The 9645-nt window shown below is 45.0% G+C and overlaps 2 long non-coding RNA genes across 2 annotated transcripts in view; one reads left to right on the forward strand and one right to left on the reverse strand.

The window, feature by feature from the left end:
- Positions 1 to 3655: 3655 nt before the first annotated feature.
- LOC146757032 (uncharacterized) lies at positions 3656 to 5879 on the forward strand. Its single transcript, XR_014936994.1, has 2 exons — positions 3656 to 3942; positions 5608 to 5879. It is a non-coding gene; the product is annotated as an uncharacterized LOC146757032 (long non-coding RNA).
- Positions 5880 to 8646: 2767 nt separating this feature from the next.
- Positions 8647 to 9645, reverse strand: part of LOC146757033 (uncharacterized) — a 32076-nt gene continuing 31077 nt past the window's right edge. The window contains exon 6 of the long non-coding RNA XR_014936984.1: positions 8647 to 8752. This is a non-coding gene — a long non-coding RNA (uncharacterized LOC146757033). The remainder of the gene's footprint in view (positions 8753 to 9645) is intronic.

Genomic DNA, 9645 nt, shown 5'->3' on the forward strand with positions numbered 1-9645 from the left:
ATGGGCGCTCATCACACGGCGGCTGCAGGGACAATGAGACCCCATAGGGGACAGTGAGACCCCATAGAGACCAATGAGACCCCATAGGGGATAATGAGAGCCCATAGGGGATAGTGAGATCCCACAGGGGACAGTGAGACCACACAGGGGACAGTGAGACCCCATAAGTGCCAATGGGACCCTAACCCTAACCCCCCCCCAGCACTCACTTGAGGTTGGACAGCTCGAGGATCAGCCCCCCCAGCACCGCAGACGCATCCTCACGTGGTGCCACCTCATTCCTGGGGGTCAAAGGGGGTGAAAATAGCACCAATCCGGGGCTTTTTAAGCCCAAAATGAGCTGAGGCCGGGTCCCCATCGGCGTCCACAGGGCACAGAGGGGCTGCAGGCTGGGAGGGGGTGGGGGGCTGGGGGGGAAATGGGGTGAAATGGGGGCAACTGGGGCAACAGGGGATGAACTGGGGGGAACTGGGATGAACTGGGGTGAATGAGGGTGAATGGGGGGGGATTGGGGGATATGAGAGTGACTTGGGGGGACTGGGGTGATGTGGGGTGAATTGGGGTGAATGGGGGAGAATTGGGGGGATTGGGGGGGTCTGAGAGTGACAGGGGGGAACTGGGATGAACTGGGGTGAATGGGGACAAATTGGGGGGGATTGGGGGAACTGAGGGTGACTTGGGGGGGGACTGGGGTGAACTGGGGTGAATTGGGGGGGATTGGGGGGATCTAAGAGTGACTTGGGGGGGAATTGGTGTGACTTGGGATGATTTGGGGGTGAATGGGGGGGAACTGGGGTGAACTGGGGCACCAAGGGCTGAACTGGGGGGAACTGGGATGAAATGGGGTGAACTGGGGGGATCTGAGGGTGACTTGGGGGGGAACTGAGATGATTTGGGGTGAATGGGGGCAAATTGAGGGGGACTGGGGGATATGAGAGTGACCTGAGGGGGGACTGGGATGAATTTGGGTGATTTGGGGGTGAATGGCGGAGAACTGGGGTTAACTGGGGTAAGTTGGAGTGATTTGGGGTGAACTGGGGTAAATTGGGACAATCTAGAGTGGAATGGGGGGTAAACTGGGGTGAACTGGAGCTCTATGGGGTGAAGTGGGACAATGTGGGGTGCTATGGGGCTGTTCCCTATGGGTTCTCATAGTACTCTGGCATTACCTGCAGCAGCTCGGTGTCCCCCCCTGGCACCCCACTGTGCTCCGGTGCTGAGATGTGGGGCAGCCCCACAGTGCCAGCCCCATAGCGCTCCTCATGCTCTGCCCCACAAGTGGGCTCCGCTTTGGCTGCCCACTCCCCCTCCAATGGCTCTTTGGTGGCCTCAATGCATTCTGTGCCCCCATCGGTGTCACTATGGGGCTGTGGGGTGCTATGGGGCTGTAGGTCCCCCATATCAGGGCTGTTCTGGTCCTCCTGCTGCTCGCAGCCATCCATCCCATCCTGGAACAAACCCCCCCATAACCTGTGTGCTCCCTGCCCCATAGCCATGGGGAGCTGTGGGGTGACGCTGGGGGGGCAGAGGCCCTGTCCTACCTGTGCCAATGGGGCCGCTGTGGGGCTGAGCTCCTCCATCACGCTGAGCTGTGGGGTGGCTGCTGGGCCTCCGTTATCAGAGCGGCTGGGAACCAAACAGACCCCAAACCCCATCAGCTGGGGGGCACCAGGACCCATTGCTGGCCCCAGGCCCCATTCCTACCCCCAAGCCCCATTTCTGCCCCCATTTTCACCTCCAGCCCCCCCTCTGCCCCCCACCCTCCCATTTCCCCCCATTACCTCTCTGTTCCATCTCCATGCACTGAGTCCATCCCTCCGCCATTGTCCAGAGCGTCGCCTCCAATCATGGCCCCCATACTGATGTCCTCCATATTGGTGTCCCCCCCATTTATATCTCCCCCATTGCTGTCCCCCATATTGCTGTCTCCCCCCTTGGTGTCCCCCATATTAGTGTCCCCTCCACTTACATACCCCTCATTGCTGCCCCCTCTATTGGTGTCCCCCCCATTTCTGTCCCTCTCCTTGATGTCCCCTCCATTGATGTCCCCCTCATTGGTGTCCCCCATATTGCTGCCCCCTCCATTGGTTTCCTCTTCCTCGGTGCCCCCCATATTAGTATCCCCCCCCTTGGTGTCCCCTCTATTGATGTCCTCCCCCTTGGTATCCACTCCATTAGTGTCTGCCATATTGGTGTCCACCATACTGGTGTCCCCTCCCTTGCTGTCCCTCCCCTTGGTGTCCCTGTCCCCTCCATTTTTGTCCCCTCCATTGGTGTCCACCATATTGGTGTCCGCCATATTGGTGTTTGCCATATTGGTGTCCCCCCCCTTGGTGTCCCCTCTATTGTTGTCCTCCCCATTGGTGCCCCATCCAATCATGTCCCCCCCCTTGCTGTCCGCCATATTGGTGTCCCCTCCATTGTTTCCCCCCTCATTGGTGTCCCCTCTATTAGTGTACCCTCCATTGATGTCCCCCCCCTTGCTGTCCCCCATATTAGTGTCCCCCCCATTAGTGTCCTCCATATTGCTGCCCACCATATTGCTGCCCACCATATTGGTGTCCCCCATATTGGTGTCCCCTCCATTTGTGCCCCCTCCATTGATGTCCCCCCCCTTGCTGTCCACCATATTGTTGTCCCCACTATAGTCGTCCCCCCCCTTGTTGTCTCCCCTCAGTCCTGCCCTGACTTTGACATTGGGGCCATCATGGTGGTCAACACCTGCAAGAGGAACAGCAGCTGCTTGGACGCCATTTTGTGGCCATTTTGAGGCCCTTTGGAAACCATTTTGTGACCATTTGGTGGCCATTTTGAGGCCATTTTGCGGCTGCTTGGAGGCCATTTGGTGGCCATTTTGAGACCGCTTGGAGGCCCATTGGAGGACATTTTGAGACCATTTTAAGGCCATTTTTTGGCCATTTTGAGGCCATTTTAAGTCATTACCTGTCACCTGGCTGCTCCTCCTTTTGCCCATGGCGCCGCTCACCTGAGGGGAACACACGCCCATTGAGCATCATTTCCTCACTATTTCCCCTCAAATCCCCCCTGACCACCCGGTCTCTCTCACTCCACGTCCCAGAATAACACCGTTATCCCGCTATAACGAGGCCCAATGGCGCCCATCCCGCCCCAAGGCCCTTCCCGGCCCCGCCGCCATTTTGCTTCACCTCAGCTCCCGCCCGACGCCTTCCCGCCTTTTTCACACCGCGCGCTCTGCGCCTGCGCCGCGCGGGGGACGCTGGGAGTTGCAGTCCCCGGAGAGACGTAACACGGCGCAGCGCGGGGGACACTGGGAGTTGCAGTTTGCGGTGCGCCGTAAAGCGCAGCGGGGTGCGGCGCTTTTGCGACAGCGTCGCCGTAAAGTGCGGAGGTGTTGGCAGCCCCGTAGGAGGAAGCGGTGAGTGGGGACGGACCGGGACCGGGGGGGTCCGATGGGGGGGGGATCGAACGGCGGGGTCCAATAGGGGGGGGATAGACCGGGGGGGTCCAATGGGGGGGATCTAATGGGGTGGGGGTCCGATGGGGGGGGTTCAGTGGGGGAGGGGGGGGTACAACGGGGGGATCCAATGGAGGGCGGGAGATTCAATGGGGGGGGGGATACAATGGGGGGGATCTAATGTGGGGGGGGGTTCCGATGGGGGGTGTACAACCGGGGGGGTCTGTGCTCTGTCACAGGCATACAAGCCTGTTGGAAGGAGTGCATTGAGGCTGCAGCGCCCAAATGATAAACCTGAGTTAGCTGTCACCAGCAACCAAGCTTACGGTTAATTTCTGAAACAAGATTAGTGATAGTATTTCCACGCAGCTGGCACAGAAGCTTCTTGGATTACAGTGCTGACAACACACATTCACCAGAGCCAGCAATTACAAAAAAATTCCCCACTCCCACCAGACCTTGAAGGACAGAGACCAATTTAGGTTTCTTCACTCTCACGAAGGGGAGTAAGTAAGAAGTTTCACTCAGTAATTCAACCTTACAGAGGCTACTTATTAATTCTGTGAATTTAAGGAATTATAAAATGATGGATAAAAATCAGAAGTATTTTGTATTTAAATATATGCATACATTATACAGTTATTCTAATGTGACATCAAATGATTACCATTTTGCCCACAGATGTGAGAACTGTTAAGAGAAAATATACTTGCTTTTAACCACTGTAGATCACTCATGGCACATACCTAAAGACAACATAACAGCTGAAAGCAGTAAATGGGAAAAACACTGTACAGAGTATACAGATTGGGCTGCACGTGCATCAAGTGATTTATTAACACGACGAGGTTGGGGGGGAAGAAGAATTAAGTTTGATACCTGTTGTCTTCGTTTCTCCTCTTCAATAACAGCTTTGGCTTCTGCCTCTTTTATCTGTCCAGACATACAAAGTGATAAGTAACTGTTGTAAAAGCAGGTAAAACTATTATCTTACAGAGCCATAATTTATAGAACAGTTCTCAGAAAAGCGAGCAAAACCTTCACCAAGTGAGCTGTGAGCTTACTCAGATTCTAAAACATTCTGTGAAAAACCTCTATCAATTCATGTTTGAAAAACATGGAACATAAGAGACGCTACCATGTTATAAAACTAAACTTCTGACTAACTGGAAAATTCAAATGACAAATATAAAACCTGGGGAAAATATAAATATATATATTCATTAATACCAGGGAAAATTCCTTAATAAAGTCACTCTCTAAGCTTTCAGTAACTCAATCCTCAATTCAGCACACTGTACACTGATGGGTAAATCCTTATATATGTATGTAATTTACACTCACACACTTCATTCCAAGTAATTAAATATGCCCTGACTGCTAGAGCAAAAGGAAATCTCCACTTTTGTACCAAATGACATATTGGATAATGCATACTCATATTGTTCGACTGCTCTTGTCGTAATGGAAACTGTCAATGCAATTACATTTGCTTCACCATCAGAAAGTTTTATGAAAAATAAAACCTGGAACTACAACTGATCACTCTACAGAACTGTTACATAGCATTCAAGACAGCAAATTAAATGCCAGAAACTTAACCAGTTCATGCACCACTTCCTCATGTTTCCATAAAAGGCCTAGAAAAACAATGTGGATACTCTGTCTCTTTAGGTGAGATTATGCAGCAGTTTCTTTACTTCAAACAAAATTATTGGAGAGCATCCATGTTTACAATGGGCTGAAAAGCACATGCAGTTGCTGAAAGCTCTCTATAATTGTGGCAGTCACCTAATACTGTGTGACAGGAACACACAAGATAACACTTTGCTAACCTTCAAAGTAAAAGTAAGGCCTAAATGAAGTGCTTCTATAGCTCTCACTAGCAGTAATGATTTTATTATCATTGATTAGCACTTCTTGGCTGAAGAGGAAATCTCCAGTTCCAATGTACATTAAAAATAAAGAGGTAATAGAGCATTACCTTAACATAGTGTTTCATCAAGTGAGTTGACACTATCTACAAGTAGTGCAATTCTCAGCAATAAGCCAGATTCAATAGTCCAAAAATTAAATGTGCAATTAAACTGTACGCTGAGTTACACTGCATTTCTTGCTATTACTGTCTTGAAAAAATAACAATCTGCCTGTTTTTTCCAACTTTTCTCAAGGCAATGAAGACAACATAACTAAAATGGATACACCACCTCAGACGCCTTCCGTTTCATTTCCTTGCATAACACATCACACTCCAGTGAAACTTGGCCTTCTTGTATCTTGCTGCACTGTACTTCCTGTTAAGTATAAATTGAATTGTTTGTAATTCATTTCCCTATATAAAAATTTAATTATAACGTTCATTTTGTTGGGAAAATTGTAAAACAATTTTATTCCGTATATTTACAGAATGAAGCTAATAAATCAATATTATTTGAAACTGTAACTGTATTCAAGCATCCTTTTCTATTTTCCTTCTTTCTGATAAGCTAAACTGAAACAAGGATAAATCAAATGGTTCAGTTTAATTTTTCTTGTCTTTTTTTTCACTTATTTATTTAAGACAAAGCAATATAACCTTGTGAACTGTTACAAAAGATACCATGCAAAGTAACTAATAAGTAACTCTTCTGAAACTTCGTATCAATTCTCTAAACTGGCTGAAACTACAGGGCAAGGTCTGGTCATGGGAAGATCTCCCCTACTTCCTTCTCCTTCCTCCCCCTTACATTGAAGGCCAAAACAAACAAACAAACAAACAAACAACAACAACAGAAAAAAAAAAAAACAACAAAAAAAACCACCAACAAAACCAAAACAGAATACCAGCACAGAGAGAAAGTTATAATCTTATAATCTATACTACTAGGCTATGAAGAATTTTGTCAGGAAAGCACAGTAACATAGCCAGAAGCTATTCTGGTTTTCATGCTTTCTGACAATATGCAGAACAATTTTCATAGCATACAGCAAAATCCAAAAACTAACTTCTTCAGAGCAATTCCAGCACACTAAGATAAACCACCTGCCTAGATGGTTAAGAATATGGTCCACTACAAGTTGTGGGTTACAAATTCAAGTGGTTTATACGACCTTGCATGTTTACATGCATAGCCTCATGATGCAACAGTTAACTTCAACACCAGAAAAGGAAGAAAAAATCCTCCTGTTTTGCACTCAAATTATGAGCTCCTACATTTGATATTAATTGTGATGGTTCAGATGAGGCATATTTACAGAGCAGCTTGGAATACGTGTCCTGTCAACTCCCAACTTCACCAGTAGTATACACAGACTGAAGACTGGTAGAGGAGAATTCAGCTGCAAATATTAGGTACTCAATTCTGTTTCTCCTTATCTTCAAGATCACAAGCTGCAGGCACAGAAGACTAAATATACAGGTACACTATCCTATCCAAGCTAAGAAAGAAGTACACTATCTGCTGTAAGAATGCAGCTCCAAGCAAATATGCATAAGGACCTTCTGGAATCAAAGATACCCTAATTACGATCTCAGGCAAGGGCAGATGCATAAAGCAAACGTTAAAAGACATCATCTTTCACACTACAGAAACGAGTCATATTTCTGCAGTCAGATTAGCTGCAACTAATACACAGTCCAATTATCAGTGGCTTATTGGTTCTACCATCATTTACCCTCTACACTGTAGCTCTCTGTACAAAAGAGAGCATGGATTTGGGGCTTGACCTGGAAACAGTGAGATGATATTTAAGGTGGGGATAGTGTTTTCTTCTCTTTCTGAAGGGAGACACCATTTCACTAGGAATCAGAAGGATCACTTCATGGCTATTTAAATAAGTGGGCTGTCATCATATAAGAATTAATTTTTATTAATTATATAATTAACTCATAACAACCTTTCCACCTTATTAAAATCAAATTTACAAGATTGAGGGGGGGAAAAAAAGTAACCGTCATCATATTTAAGGACCATAAAACTTTCAGAATAGCAGATCTGGAATGTTCCATTTCAGGCCACTGTAAAAGTGAAAAGTGAGCATCCTAAACATTAATTTCATTGCTTCTTGCTACCACATTTCAGTTGGACATCCACATAATCACTGAAGACATCCCGGAAATCTGGGACAATAAAATCTGAACTGGTCTGAAATAGCTATACAGCGTCAGAACTCAGCAGAAGATGATAACACATTTCAGTTTTCCAAAAACAGTATGAAAATTAGGGACAGCAACAACTAGATGTAACAGAGCTATCATGGAAATACCCATCTTCCTTATTCAATTAAGTCTGGCATAAGAAACAAGACCTCAAAGATCATCAAGTCCAACTGTAAACCTATATCTTAAGGAACAAGAAGCAAAAGTATACACGCAACCAATGATATTATTGATTTTACTGAACACAGTAGAGTAAGAAAAACTGAAATTAGTAAGAGCACTTAGTCACAACAAAATAATTTATCCTCAGCAGAAGTCAACATTTCAACTTACAAATAAAGAAAAGCTAGTTATTTATAAGCAGAGACTGCTCAATTTGAAGCACGTACTCTGGGCATTACCATCCTTTCTCTTGTACATGCGCCCTGCAAGATCTGAGATTTCTGAAGATATTTCTTGGAGAAGCTAAGAACTCTGGGGAAACTGCATCTGTGTGGAAAGCTCAGAAGTTAACCGGGTCTTGAAAATAATTTAAGCATGCTTTGTTCAAGCCAGATAGTGAATTTTTCATTAAGTTAACACTTGTCAAGAGGTCACAGCAGCCTCTGGTTTTCCCCTCATCATACTTGATAGCTATAAGCTTTGTCCTTTATCTCTGCTGAAAGCTAAGGATGCTGATGCCTCTGTTTGCTTTAAGGGCCTCAGACAACCATCAATTAGGAATTCAAAACATCTGTGACTGTTCCAATCTATGTAATCATAAACTTCTCAGTTCCTAATGAGGAAAATGTGCTTTGACTTCTTAAATCACTCCAGATCATCTGATTATTTTCCTAATGGAACTACAAAAATTGAAGTGTGCTTGAAGAGAAAGGTATTGCAAATCTGGGAGCTAACATTTTCTACAATGAATTTTATTTTCCTTAGTGAATATTTTGATTGTTCCACCCAGACTTTGCTCTGCTCAAGTAACTGATTCTATTCCAGTCTTGACCAGAGACAATCCATGTACACAAGCCTAGGAACATACAAAGAAAATGTGTCACTCTCAGAACTGCAACTTCAAAACTTACCTTTTTCAGTCGCTTACAAGGACACTTGAGTTTAACCTTCTGGGTGCAGTTCAGAGGACAATCACCTGAATGGCAAATCTCTTCACACCGGTGACCACAAGGCAACTACAAGCAAAACAAGAAATACCCCACCAATGAATAACTGAAATTGCATGCAGTCTATGAACTAGTTTTATTTCAGACACAGCAGCTAAACAGAAAACTCATTCAGCTCATCAGGTTTGTCTTCCTACCTGCAAAACTGGAAAGAAAAAGGTCAACTTATTTCACTAGTTACTCAGAGTTTTTTGGTTCACATAGAATTATTTATCTTTTACTGGGAACGCTTGATCAAAAAACAATTTTTTCTTTCAAATGTTACAGGAACAGTCATCTCCACAATGATTCATATATCGACTGCCCTAACTACCTGTATGATGGAGGAATAAAAGTAGATGAAGTAAGAAGTAACTGAAAACTGAAATGAAGTGTGATGTGACCCAGCCTGACCCACAAATTGCTAACAAGAGGGTAGAATTAGAAGCAAAAATACCACAAAACTAGGTTTTATGTGCAAGAACCTTGCAAACTATGCAGGAGTCAAATACAGGCCACCAATATTCTTACACCTGAATTAATTTCACTAAATCCTAAATTTCTGCATTTGGTAAATTATCCTGTTTTTGACATCTGATAAATAGCATTTCCTTTTTTTAAACTATCAGTGAAAATTTTAACACTTATAATGAAACTCTTATTATTCCTTACTGTATATTATTATTCATTACTGGGATAATTTATATATGCTGCTGCCTTTTAGGGATGTAACAGTGTTTCCAGAACAACATTAGAGATTAAAAAAATAATTCACAAGAATAAAAACAAGTTTTCTTCCACAGCGTGTTGGGAGCTCAACTGACCTTGCTCAGGTCCCAAACAAAATCTTCATAACGATGATCTTTCATTTCCAATTACATAAATCAATACTGTCCAATACTGTTTATAAACAAAGGCAATAA

The sequence above is a fragment of the Coturnix japonica genome, chromosome 24 (genome assembly GCF_054131305.1).
Source record: "Coturnix japonica strain WE chromosome 24, WE-NBRP24, whole genome shotgun sequence".
NCBI lineage: Eukaryota > Metazoa > Chordata > Aves > Galliformes > Phasianidae > Coturnix > Coturnix japonica.